At 40.8% G+C, this 16299-nt stretch overlaps 1 long non-coding RNA gene across 1 annotated transcript in view; it reads right to left on the minus strand.

The window, feature by feature from the left end:
• Positions 1-2292: 2292 nt before the first annotated feature.
• Positions 2293-16299, minus strand: part of LOC132209789 (uncharacterized) — a 47970-nt gene continuing 33963 nt past the window's right edge. The window contains exons 2-3 of the long non-coding RNA XR_009445876.1: positions 5413-5539; positions 2293-2396 (exon numbers count right to left, since the gene is read on the minus strand). This is a non-coding gene — a long non-coding RNA (uncharacterized LOC132209789). The remainder of the gene's footprint in view (positions 2397-5412; positions 5540-16299) is intronic.

Here is a 16299-nt window from a genome sequence, read left to right on the forward strand (position 1 = left end):
ATATGATGCAGCCTACGTTTCTTGACAAATTTAATAGGTCTTATAAGAACAGAAATATTACGTTAATGATTACTGGCTTATCATTAATTAATGCTCCCTGCAGCATTTTAAGATGAGCTTCCAAGCAAGATAGCATCGTCGGTGGCTACCATAAACGCGAGTGACTGAGGATATAGAACCCCTGGAACATGAGAGGAATTTAGTTTTCAAGGTCTCAGCCATATGGGCTAGTTCTGAGATTAGGAAATATTGATTAAATGCTGTAGCATTTTGTGAGCAATTGAAAAGGCTTTCATGGCCTGAGAGCTAGAGAAGGGGAAGCTCTTGCTGTTCAGTTGATTCAGAATGAGCATTGAAGCATTGGAAATATCTTGGAACTGGCAGCATTCAGGGAACAATCTTTACCATATTGTGGGCTAAAGATGATTTAAGAAATGACAGCATGAGACTTCCAAACAGGAATAGTCCACTTAATTCTATGAACCTAGTTGCCCTTTTAATTCAATGAGGGTTTAGTCATACCTCAAAACTACTACGTATTCCTCATAGCTATTCCTGCTTTCTACCAGATGTGCTCTGATTGATGTATTTTTAAATTTAAAAATAATCTGGAGAGAAAAGCGGATATAGCTTCATCAAATGCTACAAATTCATTGCTTATACAATTTCTAGGTTTTTCTAGGGAGGTGATGATGCAGTGGTAATTTCACTTGGGCTATTAATCCCAGATTCCTTCTATCTAACTCTCTGTTACGAGACTATTAATCTAGACAGCAAAGGTAATGTTCCATAGACCTGGCTTCAAATCCTGCCTTGGTAGATGGTGGAATTCGGATTAAATAAAAAATCTGGAATTGAAGATCTGATAGTGACCACGAAACCATTGTTGATTGTTGGAGTAGAACCCATCTGATTCTCTAATGTCCTTTGGGGAAGGAAATTAGCTGGAGACGACCTTAATTGTTTATCTGAGAATAGGGAAACCCAATGAGCCACCAACCCATGCGATTCACTATATTGTACTGCGCTGCACTCCCACACTACCACCAGTCCCACGCATTCTTAATCAGCACAACCTTTAACCATCTGAGGCAACTAATTCCCTCTCTTCCCTTATGCAGGCACAAGTGGCACCCAGTGAACCTCGGCAAGGATGCTAGTGCTGGCGACACTCAGATCCACCTCCGCCTCTGAGGAGCGAACCCTCGGAGGATGCGCTAACAAGCTTTTCAATTGCATCCTCCACCAGCTCAGATACTTTCAACTTGGTGGGTACTTTTTTAGAATTAGACTTAGGAGTACAACCTAGTGAGTGCATGGCTGACACATTTCTGCAGTCAGTCAAGGAAGCAATGCGTCAGGTCTCTGACCAGTCAGAGTACTATGGGAGCTCATGCCTGTGCTCAGCGGAGGACGCTCTTACTCTTTAAATGTCTGCTATCATACATATTTTGCTGTCGGATCATAAAGTCACAGCCATGTGAGAAATTAGCAGTCTTTTTGGATGGATGAAAGAAATTAAGGGTTCATATCGCTCAGTGGTTAGTGCTGCTGTCTCATAGCATCAGGGACCCGGGTTTGATTCCAGCCTCAGGTGACTGTGTGGAGTTTCACATTCTCTCCATTTCCTCCAGGTGCTCCGGTTTCCTCCCACTGTCCAAAGACGAGCAGGCTAGGTGGATTGGCCATGCTAAATTGGCCATAGAGCCCAGGGATGTGTAGGTTATGTTGGTTAGAAAGGTTACAGGGATACAGGAGTGGGTCTGGGTGGGATCCTCTTTGAAGAGTCAATGTAGACTGATGGGCCAAATGACATGCTTCCGCACTGTGGGGATTCTATGAATCTTTGAAATTTTAATGGACAAGCATTGCTCATCTCTCACAGGCTACCATCCGCTTGACTGTAGATAGTCTCAGATGTCAGGATCCTTGAATTGTGATGATCAGGATTCCTGCTACAGCAATCTCCCTTTGAGATCTGTGAGCAGATCACTTTTGGGGAAGTAACTTGAAGGAACTCCTGAGCCCTCACATCCAATACAATGAAGCCTCATTATGTCTTTATTCGATGCAATATGGAGGCTTACCAAGGTCAACTATGTTATGTCTCCATTAGGAACTCTAAGGTATGAGGCATTTTCTAATTGTATGTTATATAACCAAAGTTTTCGTGCCATTGGAAGTAGAGTTCTGCCAATAAATCATTATTTAATTCCTCTGCTTGAAGAAAAGCCTCTTTTGCACATCTTAAACCATGTCCTTCCATCCTTACATTTCAGTGTAAGAACCCAACAGCCACGAAACATTATCTTGCAGTGCTGGTTATGAAATGGTTTTGTGAAATGGAAACTTCAGGTTCTGCTTGTAGGTGCCTGGTTCTCATAAAGATTGCTGCACTGAAATGAAAAACAGGAAATTAGTGCACACAATGTGACACACCTGATTTCTTGAGGTGAAGATTTTAATGTCCGTTTTTGAACTCTCGAACATTTTGTCAGTTTTCTTTTCTGTTTCTTCACTCTGCATTCAGATGTGCAATTCACATCTCCTATAGAGAGAGCTAATACTCCTTTGAATGTTTCATTACAATTACCTTTGACCAACAAACATTTTATCATTCCAACAAATTAAAATAAATGTAGATCAAATGAGCTAAAAACAATATAGATTAAACATTACTGAATAGGTAATTAATGCATTAATCTCAAGAAAATATAATTTCACAATATTATTTACTTACACAACTGATAAAAATGTTGTGAAATACTTTAATAAACTTCACAAGCTGCCATGCGATCTCAGATAGATAGCATTAAAAGAACAGCTCCATTGCCACTTCTGGCTTTTGATGATGGTTCATATCTCCTTGTCATGCCTTGTTGAGCACTTCTAGCATTTTCTCTTTTTTTATTTTAGAAATTCATTAATTGTCTGAAATATGTATTAAATCTCTACTTTATTGCACTCTTTTGGAAAGAAAACAAGGCAGCTGTATAGATGTACCCTTCTGCCTTTCAATCACATATTGTATATTGGATATTCAGAATAGCTCAAAGTGATAGGTGGCTGCCGAGTCAATGCAGGGTCAAATATCAGTCATATTGGTTGGACGTGTGTTGTACACTCAAAATGTAGCTTTCGTATGACGACTATTCGTTTCCAAATAATATAATCCAATTATTTTACTAATTTCACCCTCTGCTAAGCTGTGGAAACAGTTCCGACCTTCAAGTTAACACTTTAATAACGGCTTCACACAACATAAAATGCATTAAAAATGATCATTTCCTTGCTTTTTAAGTGTTACGTTTTTGCATTGTGATAGTGGGAAAAATGGTGATTAAAATAATTTGGATGAAGATTGATAAATCTGACCCATAATGCCATCCTGTGGTCATAGCATGGAACTGCAGTCATGGGCTGTCATGTAAATTGGAAATAATCTCATTTTTTACCACCGCCATAGGGAGGAGAGCAGTACTCAGAACATGCCCAACAAAATTGAGAAACCTAAAACATTGTTGGCATTAGAAGTTTTGAATGAAAGAATTGACTGATTTGTTTTAAAATGAGGTTACATATTTAGAAAGTGCAAGTCTGTTAATGTGTAGTATACAAAAAATCAACAATTGCACTCTTCATGTGAATAAATAAACAGAAGTTTAAAATAAACTTGTTTTTAAATCTTTTGACTTTTATTTATGATGCAAAAGAGGTCTAGATTGTGCAGTTTTGACAGGGTGAATATGATAGAATGAAAATTGTGTAGTTCACATTCTATTTCTCTCCACATCAAATCAAGCATTGGACAACCAGTCAGCATTTGCCCAACAGAATGGTGACTGTTTCGCTGAGAAGAAGGGTGTCTGCACTCAGTCTGGTGTGTAGGTGAAGGCATCAGGCAGACAGTGGATTATGTTATGAGCAGCAAGTTAGTTACAACTACCAACTTAAAAGTGTCATTTCTTTCAGTATCTGATAAATCATGAGTGGCTCAAAACAGTGAATAAATGAAGTTACAAAACATGCAGACATGCTTCCTTCATCAGTCTCTGCTGCCTCATTGGTGTTGTGGCAGCTATTTTCTTCTGCCACTATGCTGTCAATTCAAGTCTGGCATAAAGAGTTTCCAATTTTTTTCACATCTGCCTGATGGGCAAAAAGAAATTGTACACAGCTTGGTCTTTAACAAGCTTGATAATTGGTTACTTCAAGTTGTTGAGTAGGCCTCTGAATTCCATAGCTGGTACTTTCCACACGAACAGAAACTGGCAAAATGATGCCAGACTGCTATCCCTCCATTATCATGCAATATCTAACGTTTGTGCAGGAGATAGGGCAGCCCACCTGATTTGCAGCCATATTATTCTTAGTGATTGCTATTACAATTGAAGTGTTTGTCACATTCTTCAATATATTGTCAGATGGTCTTTGTTGATTAAGCCTAATTGCTTTAATTTTATGTTGCTGAACATCTAAGAGGACCTGCCATTTTGTGTAGAGACACTCTGGCTAGTCTTGATTCAAAATATCATTGCTCGCTTAGACATTGCGAAGAGTGCTTCTGTTGTCTTTTTCTGACCTGGGATGTTGCCAGTAGCAGGAATGACAGTGATTGAGGTGCCTGCAGACTAGAAATGGGTGGCTCATTACAAACAGTCACTGGCCAATTAATGGCCATTTCCTGGTTGTGCCTGTTTTATGCTAGCACTGAGAGTAATAACCACTTTGTGGCAAGACTGCCAGGTAAACCATGGCTTTGATCAATTAAATTCTAGTGGTTGGGGAGCAGCCTTCCTAATTTTTTGCTGTGTGCATTGAGAAGCCCTAGAAAAACTGGAGTGAATGGGATTCAGGGGAAGTCTCGCCAATGACTGGAAACAAGCCGAGAGCAAATAATGATGGTTGTGACGGTTGGGGGTCAATAAATCAGCTCCAGGACACTTCTGCAGGCGTTACTCAATGTAGGCTCATCAGCCCAACCATTTTCTGCTGATTCATCAATGACTTGAGATTAAAGCTTGTGACCAACATTGTGCCGTAAGGATTGGTACTGAGTCCATTGCTTTTTATTATTTTTATAAATAATTTAAAAGCGAATATAGGAGTCATGGTTAGTAAGGTTGCAGATGATATGAAAACAGTGGTGCAATGGGCAGTGAAGAAGATTGTCTCAAAGTACAATGGAACCTTGATCAAATGGGCCAATGGGCTGAGGAGTGGCAGGTGGAGTTTAATGTAGATAAGTGTCAGATGCTGCATTTTGTAAGGCCAACAAGGGCAGGACTGATACACTTAAAGGTAGGAAACTGGGGAATGTTGACAAAGAGACCTAGGGGTGTGGGTGCATTTTTCCTTGAAAAGGGATTCACAGGTAGTCATGGTGGTGAAGGGGGCATTTGACACACTTACCTTCGTTGGTCAGAGCATTGAGTACAGGAGTTAGGAGGTCATGTGTTTGTATAGAACACTGGTGAGGCCACTTTTAGAATACTACAGAGCATTCTGGTTGCCCTTCTATACGAAGGATGCTGTTAACCTGGAGAGAAAGCAGAAAAGATTGACAGGAATGTTGTTGAGACTGGAGAGTTTGAGTTATAGAGAGAGCCTGAATAGTCTGGGGCTTTCTTTATGTCATGTTACTTAGAGAGCAAACTAAAAGTCTATTGAACAATCTGTTGGGCAATGTTGCAGCAAAGAGCATAAGTGTGAATTTTGCAAAGAGGAAATGTCAGATGCCCATTGTACTAATTAGCTTTGCCAAGCTTATCCTCACCCTCAGCAACTTCTCTTTTAACTGCTTTTGTTATCTTCAGGCAAGGTGGGTGGCCACGGGTACCTGTATAGGCCCCAGTTATGGCTGTTTTTTTGTAAGCTACATGGAGCATTTCTTGTTCCAGTCCTATTCTGGACCCCACCCACAATTCTTTCTCTGATATATCAATGATATCATCGGTGCTGCTTCCCTCTCTTGTCCAGAAGTGGAAAAGTTTATTGATTTTGCTTCCAATTTCTACCCTGCCCTCACTTTCACCTTGTCTATTGCTGACTCCTCCCTTCCCTTTCTCGACATCTCAGTTTCCATTTGTGGGGATAGACTGGCCACTAATATCCACTACAAACCCAGGACTCCCACAGCTATTTGGGCTCTACACCCTCGCACGCCACTTCCTGTAAAGACTCCATCCCATTCTCCCAGTTCCTCTATCTCCATCGCATATGTTTAGATGAGACCAACTTCAACAAGGGAACCTCCACAATGTCCATCTTCTTCCCCAACCGAGGATTCCCCAGGTCCTTTGTTGACAGGGCCGTCAACCAGGTCAGACCCATCTCCCACACTTTGGCCTTCATCCTTTCTCTTCCCTCCTACAACAGTGATAGGGTTACCCTTGCCCTTACCTACCATCCACATCCAGAAGATCATCAAACACCGTTTCCATCATCTCCAGCAAGATGCCGCCACCACCAGACACATGTTCCACTCCACTCCCCTGTCTGCCTTCTGCAGGACTGTTCCCTCTGGGACATCCTGGTACACACTTCCTTCACCCCCAACACCAACCCAAAACCATACAGCACCTTCCCCTGCAACCAGTGAAGGTGTAACAGCTGTCCATTTACCTCTTCCCTCCCCATTATCTAAGGGCCCACACATAGCTCCCAGACACTTCCCAGAATCTAGCCTACTGCATTCGTTGCTTGCAATGTGGTTTCCTCTACATTGGGGAAATGAAGTGTAGACTGGGTAACCGTTTTGCAGAACATCCACGTTCTGCTCACAAAAAAGACCCTCAGCTTCCCATTGCCTGCCACATTAACACACCACCCTGTTCCCTGGCCAATGGCTTTGCCTCTGGCTTTGTGCAGTGTTCCAGTGAATTTCAATGTAAGCTGGAAGAACGACACCTCATTTTCTGTTTGGGGACATTGCAGTCCTCCAGATGCAATATCGAGTTCTATAGTTTTAGGGCCTAAACTCTCTCATGTCCTAGACCCCACCCCACACACCAGGCCTTGTTACCACATAGCCTGCTATTACACACTACCTATTGTTAGTCACTAACAGTCCCCATTAACAGCTATTCACCCTCCTAACCAGATTGTGTTCAACTCCTTTGTCTATCCAACGGACCTTCTCTCTCTTCGGGTTCTATTCTATCGTTTATTCCCTACCCATTCCCCTCCCTAGTTTCCTCATATAAATCAACGTTTTCCCTGCTGCCTTCAGTTCTGAGGAAAGGTCACTGGACACGAAACATTAATTCTGATATTTTCTTCACAGATGTTGCCAGACCAGCTGACCTTTTCCTGCAAATTCTGTTTTTGCTCCTGATTTACAGCATCCACAGTCCTTTTTGTTCTTATTTAGTATTAATTATCTCCTGTACACTAATTAATGCCTTTAGGAAGGCTCTTTTGGGCAAGAAAAAGAGCCACACCTTTGACATATCACTTGAAGATAGTTAAAAGAATAACATCATAGTGATAGGCCAACAACAATTCATGGTGCCTGTGCTGAAAGCAAAGTGCATGACATCTACAACATCTATAACACATGCACATTGTTATACATCCTCAGAAGCTAATGCATTTTAAACCCTTGTTAAAATTACCATTAAATGGAACAATGACATAGATTTGATCAGCAGCATTGGAAAAACCAGTCGCTGCACAGAATTAAGTGGCTCTCTTATGCTGCTGCTGTTGTTTGGGGACAAAATTGGTGAAACCATAGCCCTTAATGAAAATATGTATCAGTAACTTCACTTAAAATCTGCTGTCAAAAAGTGTCTGAATATCTTGGAAGAATTTAAATTATTATACCTCAACTGTAGTTTCCAGACAGGAGATGATGACTACAAAGCTAACAAATATGGAACTGGACAAAGGATAATAACAAAGTTATTGCTTGGTTTCTGTCTAGTTGCTCTGTGCAATAGCTATTCAGCAAAATTAAATAATAAACTCTCAATGTGCTTAAAATGGTTCTGGGAACAGGTTTATCAGTGTATGTGCTATGCATTCACCAATTAATTTCTGCAGCAATGAAGGCTGGTAATATTATCTCTGGAGTGCCATAAGCATGGGTTGAGTATGTTATAATGCTAAGTTGCTAACTGAATTAACTACACAGAGGCTGGTATCCCATCATCAAGTCATCCTTTATTGACAAGTGCACTGCACATGAGTTCTGAGCAGCCAGCTCAGAGGCAGTCCCTGGAATATGGAGGCTCTCTGAATCTCCTGTTTATATCTGTTAGCCCAGGCTCCCTGATTGGCACAGGAAAACAACCCCAATCAAGGATCTCATTATCAATGAGATCCATAGTCCTTCTTCCAATCACTAAAATGACCTGTAGTTTTTATTTAATTGTTGATTTGCAAGAGCAACATGTGATTTGCCTTTCATGGAAGCACTTATCCATGATGATATATCCCTATAGAAGGTCAAAGAAGTTAAGAGTCTATGATGATACTAATGGCAAGATGGAGCCCAATAAATCAAATAGCATTCATTCATTCCCTGTTGTATTAGCATCACAATGTAATCTTGGGAGTCAGTTTAATCAGCTAGCCAAAGAGAGGCTAAAATCAGAGTAGGAAACTGCATGTGCATCTCATGGCACTACCATCACAGACCACATTTGTCAAGTAGGAAACGTCTTTGTCCTTCCAATTGACAAATGCAAGGATAGATCTCTCAAGGCATAAAATAAAAAGGACACAATTTCAGGCAAAGTGAGAAGAAATGAGTTGAAGACACAGGGCGGCGCAATGGCTCAGTTGTTAGCACTGCAGCCTCACAGCGCCAGGGACGGGGGTTCAATTCCAGCCTCGGGTAACTGTCTGTGCAGAGTTTGCACATTCTCCCCGTGTCTGTGTCAGTTTCCTCCGGGTGCTCTGGTTTCCTCCCACAGTCCAAAGATGTGCAGGTTAGGTGGATCGGCCATGCTAAATTGCCCGTAGTGTTCAGGACCGTGTGGGTTATAGGGGGATGCTCCAAGGGGTGGTGTGGACTTGTTGGGCCGAAGGGCCTGTTTCCACACTGTAGGGTATCTAATCTAATCTAATCTAATCTAATCTAATCTAATCATGACATGAAGCTTCCACTTCTGTAACAACTGCCTGGGATTTCCTTGGTACTTTTCAGTCTGTCACACTATTATCTGCATTTACAGCAGTTACATCCATAGTAGTTACAAACTAGTGGTCGGATATGCACTGGACTATATCTCAAACTAGAAGCCCTGGAGCACACTGCAGCTCCAATGTGACTGCAAATTTAGAATAGCAGCTGCGCTTTCTCCATCGTTTCCCTTTTTATGTGAAAAGTGCTGTTCATTTGCTGCGCAGCTGCATTCTGACTGTTCTTTACTGATTGATTGTCAATTGCCATTTGCCAGATTGGCATAACTATAAGAGTTGTAGTATCATCAAACTTAACAGCAGGAAATGACATGCTGTATGGAAATGCATGGGGGCATGTTCCAGGGTTATAATTTGGCAAGTAAGTTATCAGACTATTCTGAGCACTAAAATGTTTTATCATAGTCTCCAAATACTTCGAACAAACCGTTTGTAAATTCAGTGGACCTGAGATTCCTTAGGATTTTATCAACCCTGTGCCTCAGGTGGGGCTTTATATGTATTAGGCCTAATGGGCTGGATATTCACAGAGTTGGAGACATTCTATGGTAAGGTAAAAATTGTGGTTGGATTCCATATGCAGAATTCTTCACCTGATTACCAAGGTTTTGGATTTTCAGCATTGCCTTAGGTGTCAGTTGAGCTCATTGGGGCAAAATGTTTGTGGGATACAGTCAATTAACAGCTTTCTCCCTATTTCCTATCCAATTAGGGATATGAATTGAGAGTGGAGTGATAAAGTGCTAGGACCAATCAGGAGCCAACAGGTGAGGATGGCTCTATTTGGTTAAGGTAGTTGGTGTTGGAGTGCAACTACAGTGACTAGAAGACACAAGGAAACACCACTAGCAGAGGCAAGTGAGGATAAGGGGGCAAAAATAGACCTAGCAACAGTGGATTGCTTAATATTCTGCTGCAGTCAGAAGCCTTCATGCCAACTCAACCACCACCCACTGCGGGCAGATCTCAGAACCAACTTTGAGATGAAACAAAATAAAGTTCAAAAATCTATTACAGCCTCACTTTATTAGTAATTACACACCCAGTCATGAAAGCCAATTTTAAACTTGTAAATCCCCTCAAGTACTTAATCCCTATGCACAGAATTAGACTTTTCTCTATCACCCACACAATGGCAACACTCTATCATCTACAAAATGGACTGTGGGTACTAAAGTTCCTCCAAGTGCACCTTCCAAACTCTCTACCAGTACCACCTAAGAAGGCAAAAGCAGCAGGTGCATGGGAACACCACCTCCAGAAGTTAGCCTCCATGTCACGCACCATTCTGATAGCAGTTATGTTCCTTTTCCTTCATAGTTCTGGGTCAGAATCCTTTACTCCCTTGTCAGCAACACAGTAGCTATCTCCACACCCTGAGGAGTTCAGCAATCATGATTACAGCTCACCAACTTTTCATCCTTTTATTGCTACTTTGTCCATGGTAATTAGGGATTGGCAATAAATGCTTGCTTAGCCAGCAGCATACACATTCCATGAACTCTTGAAAAGGCCACATCAAAGATGGGCAGTCCTTTAATAATTTCTTTGAGCTTTCAGTCAAATAGTGAGCTTATGATCTTCTGCTGGGATAATTATTGGTTGCTTCAAACAGTCAAATGTACAATAATAGAATAGACCTTACAGTAATGTTAATAAACATTTATTTTTATTATTCACATGGGGGAATCACTGGTGGCCAGCATTTATTGCCCATCCCTAGCCGTCCTTGAGAAGATGGCGGTGAGCCGCATTCTTGCTTTATTGAAATCCACATTCTGTAGGTAGACCCACAATGCACTTAAGGAGGGAATTCTGGGTTTTGACCCGGCAAAGAACGGCATTATGTTTCCAAGTCAGGATCGTGAATGACTTGGAGACAAACTTGCAGATTGTGGAGTTCCTATGTATTTGCAGTCTTTGGCCTTAGAGAGGGAAGTTGTCATGAGTTTGGAAGGTGTTGTCTAATGATCTTTGGTGATTTTCTGCGGTGCCTCTTGTGGACATTACACATTGCGGTTACAAGCATCAGTTGTGGAGGGAATGGATACTTATGGATGAGATGCCATGCAAGTGGACTGTGTTGTCCTAGATGATGTCAAGCTTCTTGAGTGTTGTTGCAGTTGCACTCATTCAGGCAAGTGGGAAGCATTCTATAATTCCTGACTTGTGCCTTGTAGATGGTGGACAGGATTTAGTGTGTCAGGGCATGTGTTACTCACCACAGTATTCCCAGCCCCTGACCTGCTCTTGTAGCTACTGTGCTTATGTGGTGAGTCCAGTGAGTATCTGGTCAATGGTTACCTTCAGAATGTTGATGATGGTAGGGAATTTGATGATGGTAACACCTTTGAATAGCAGTTGTCAGTTTGTCTCTTACTGGAGATGGTCATAGCCTAGAATAAATTTGGCACAAAGTTACCTGCCACTTATAAGTCCAAGTCCAGATATTATCAAGGTCTTGCTGCCTTTGAACATAGGCTGCTTCAGTATCCGAAGCATTGCAAATGGTGTTGAATGTTGTGCAATCATTGGCGAACATCCCACTTCCGAACTTATGCTGGAGGGCATGTCATTGATGAAACAGTTGAAGATGGTTGGGTCTAGGGTACCATTCTGGAAAACTCCTACAGAGATGTTCTGAAGCTGAGATGACTGACCTCCAAAACCACAACAATCTTCCTTTGTGCGAGGTATGTCTCCAACCAGTGACAAGCCTGGCCCTGATAACCATCGTAGTAGTTAGAGCAGACTTCATCACTGTCAATTACGTAGGCAACCCATTATTTTTTTAAGTATGAAAGGAATTTACGGAACTTAACAGCTATTTCAGTGCTCAAATGAATATCTGGATGCTCAGAAGGAATGCATAATGAAGCTTCACTAACATCCCAGACAGGTATTTGAGTGCTGAAACAACTAATCCCCAGGGGAAACATTGTCCATCTGATAGCTTTGGCTCTCTGATCTATGTTCCTAATTGCATAATCAAGTGGATTCAAGCATTTTGGAAAGGTAAATCTGGCAGGACTTATACTCTTAATTGTAGGCCCTGGGAATTGTCGCTGAACAAAGAAACCTTGGAGTGTAGTTTCATTGTTCCTTGAAATTGGAGTCGCAGATAAACAGAATAGAGAAGAAGGCATTTGATATGATTGCCTTTATTAGTCAGTGCATTGAGTATAGGAGTCGGGAAGTCATCTTACACCACTTTTGGAATATAATGTGCAATCTGGTCTCCCTGCTATGGGAAGGATGTTGTGAAACTTGAAAGACTTCAGAAAAGATTTACAAGGAGATTGCCTGGGTTGGAGGGCTCGAGCTTTAGGGAGAGGCTGAATAGACTCGGGCAATTTTACCCAGAGTACTGGAGGGGTGACCTGATATAGGTTGATAAAATCATGAGGGCATGGATAGAATAAATAGGCAAGGTCTTTTCCCCCAGGCATGGGGAGTCCAAAACAAGAAGGCATTGGTTTAAGGTGAGAAGGAAAAGATTTAAAAGGGACCTAAACGCCAACTTTTTCACGTAGAGGGTGGTGCGTGTTTAGAATGAGCTGCCAGAGGAAGTGGTGGAGGCTGGTCCAATTATAGCATTTACAAGGCATCGAGGTGGTAAATGAATAGGAAAGGTTTAGAGGGTCATGGACCAAATGCCTGCAAATGGGACTGGATTTATTAAGGGTATCTGGCCGGCATGGACGAGTTAGACCAAAGAGTCTGTTTCCGTGCTGTATATCGCTATGACTCTGTCATTCTATTTGAACCTTTTGCTACTTACACACAAAGGATTTCAATTACTGATATGTTTATTGGCCTGAGGCAAAAAGGAGATTGATTTCAAAGTATGTTGAAAGTTATGAATTAAGTTATGTTTCTTTAAAGGCTTTTCAACACGTTCTATTTTCTTTATCGGACTGAATAGTTCTATAGAGTAGCTTACTGGATACGAAATAACAAATCTTAGCATGGATGATGTAAAGGGTTTGTGGAGGAGCATCTTATGCCATGGATGGGTCTTTTTTTTGCCCCTTCCTACCAAGATTGCAAATTTTCTGATCCACATTACCTATTTTGAAGACAAAAGTGTAGACGTATGGCTAGATTTAAGAAATAAAGAGGGATTTAGTATCATGTCAATTGTACATAGGGCCCCTGATAATAACTGGAATAGACAAATGTAGGGCTTAGACATGTGTGTAACGAAAGAAGAGTGACTTTAATGAGGCATTTCAATTTTTAAATAGTTTGGGGCAAGCAGACTCACAGCTGTCAGAAAACCTGCAATGTTTTTAACGGATTTAGGAGTGCAGGCTGCGACAATACTGCTAAAACCAACAAAAGGACATGTTGTATTAGATTTAGTCAGATTTTGTTAATAAACTAAGCATATGTGAATATTAATCTAATGACAATCATGTATTCATAGAATCCTTAGTGTAGTAGCAAACCATTTGACTCATTGAGTCCACACTGCCCTTCTGAAGAGCATTCCATCCAGATCAAACATCCTAATATGCCCCTCTAGCCCTGCATTTCCCATGGATAATCCATCTAGGCTGCACCTCCCTGGACACCAAGAGCAATTTTGCATAGCCAATCCACCTAACCTATAGATCTATGGGCTGTGACAGGAAATTGGAGCAACCGGAGAAAACCCATACACGCAAGGGGAGAATGTGCAAAGTTCACACAGACAGTTACCCAAGGATGCAATCAAACCCATGTCCCTGGCACTGTGAGGCAGTAGTACTACCCACTGAGCCACCATGTCACCTCAATATGCTGTTTCAAAGGCAGATAAGAGAAACAGCTTTACGATTCTAGATTTAGGGAAACTGACTTAAATGGGATGTGACAGTGCCTACCACGAGGACATTTGTTCTTGGCTAAAATGATAGAAGGTTAGTAAGTGTAATGCAAAAAAAAAATGTGGAACAAGTTTATACCCCAAGGGGTAAGATGTCTACTTGCGAAAAAAAAATGCCATGGACATCTGCAAAGGTAAATGTCAGCATAAAGCTAAAAGAAAATCTTATCAAAAGTGCAACATAAACCTCAAGTCCTGGCAAGTGGTGAGATAGAAAGCAAAGGCTGACAAGACAATTAAGTAAGAGCTGGAAATAAAGAGATGAAAAGAAACATGGAAGGAATATCAAAATCAATAAGATGTTTACCATTGTGTTAGAAAAATAAGGTGGTCAGGACCAGTCTAGGCATTTTAAGTTAATAATGGTGAAACTGTCATTGAAAATAAGGAAACAGTGAACCTGTTCAATTCCCTGCATCAATAATTACTGTGGAGGAAGAGGACAACATGCTGAACATCTCAGGGACTACAGGGCTGAGGACTCCTATGTGAATTTAAACAAAATAGCTGTTTGAAAGATTGGTAAAAACTTTTAAGATGCCCTAACTATAATCTCCCAAAATTCTGCAAATTTAGGAATAATTGCTATGGATTAGGAAATTGTGCACATCACTCCATGAATAAAGAAAATTGAGAGGGAGAAACCAGGGAATTTTGAACAAGTTAGTCAAACAGCTTTTTTCAGGAAATCAGCAGTTTATTGTTGAGCATGCACTGACTGAATTTCTTGAACACTTTCAGCTAATCAAAGAAAGCCAGCATTGATTTGTAAAGGGAAGGTCATGCCCAACAAATCTGAATTACTTTTTGAAGAACCGGCTGAAGTAGCAGGCAGGGAACTGGATGTTATTTAGACAGGCTCCAGAGCACTAGATAACAACTCATAAGGGACTTAGCTAACATTGAAAGTCAGTGAATTGAAGGCAGATTGTCGACCTAGTTTAAAAGAAGTGGCTGAATAACAAGAGACAGTGAGAAAAGAAAATAGGTATTATAGTGGCACGATATGATGAGTAATGTACCTCAAGAATTTTTGCTGAGCCTTCCTTGATTTACTGTATTTATTAGTAATATTGTGGAATAGAAAGCCACTTAGCTGATATAAAATCACAAAGATATTGACAATTAATTGAATGGAATGGAAAATGTGCCTTCATCCATATTGGACCTCAAAGTATAGAAAAGATTATTTTTAAAATGTGTGAAGCTGAATGTAGTTGTTGTGTATGTTCCTTAGGTTATTAATTTGTTATGGATGAGATTCAAAAAGAAATACAAAAAGCAAATTGAATGCTGGTCTTTCTATTAAGAAGACCTGAATACAAGGTGAAAGGAGTTATGCTGTAGCTGCAAAAAGTCTGAATTAGACCACATTTTCAGTCCTGCAATTCTGGGCATTGCAACTGTAGAAATACACATTAACCTTGGAGGGAGAGCAACATAGATCTGCTAGAATTTTTCCTGAATTCTGAGGGTTAAGTTGCAAGGAGAGATTCTACAGACACAGCTACATTCTTTGGAATTGTTATGATGCATTTAATTGAAGTTTTCAAGATATCGAGGGGATCAGAAAGGGGAATTAAGGAGAAACTACTTCTGATTGTTAGTTCTACCTAGAACTAAGTCCTACTGACTAAAATCTTGAATCATTTCATTCTTGAAACCTTTCAAGAATGAAAGTCGTAAGCACTTCTACATGCAAGAATGTAGAAACTTGGATCTCATTTTGGCAAATAGCAATAGCAACTAAATCAATTCTTAACTTAGTCTGAGATTTCAGAAGAAGGGTCTAGGCCCGAAACGTGAGCTTTCCGGCTCCTCGGATGCCGCTTGGCCTGCAGTGTTCATCCAGCTCTACACCTTGTTATCTGAGATTGTGAGACTTCTGTTAACTGAAGATATGAACACAAAGACAGCTTTATGGGGTTAGATGAATATTAGCCATGCCCTCATTGAATAAAGGAAATGCTCAAGGGAGAAATTGGCCCCTACTTTTGCTGCTGTGCTCCTTTGTTGCAGTAACATACCATAATTATTAAATAGAAATATAACAACTGCACATAGGAATAAAGCTTACAGACTCCGTAAATAGTGAGGTAGATAAGGATAAGTTGAGTGTTCGTGTAATTAATAGTCAAGATAACATCAGGCTTGAATCACCCACCCCACTATGCGCCCCAACACCCCTGCAAGAGTGCTGTGCTCTGACTAATGCCATTTCCTGGCATTTAGGTTGCAATCAGAAAGAAATAAAAAAAAGAGACTACATCACCACGACT

Source organism: Stegostoma tigrinum, chromosome 6 (assembly GCF_030684315.1).
Source record: "Stegostoma tigrinum isolate sSteTig4 chromosome 6, sSteTig4.hap1, whole genome shotgun sequence".
Taxonomy (NCBI): Eukaryota; Metazoa; Chordata; class Chondrichthyes; order Orectolobiformes; family Stegostomatidae; genus Stegostoma; species Stegostoma tigrinum.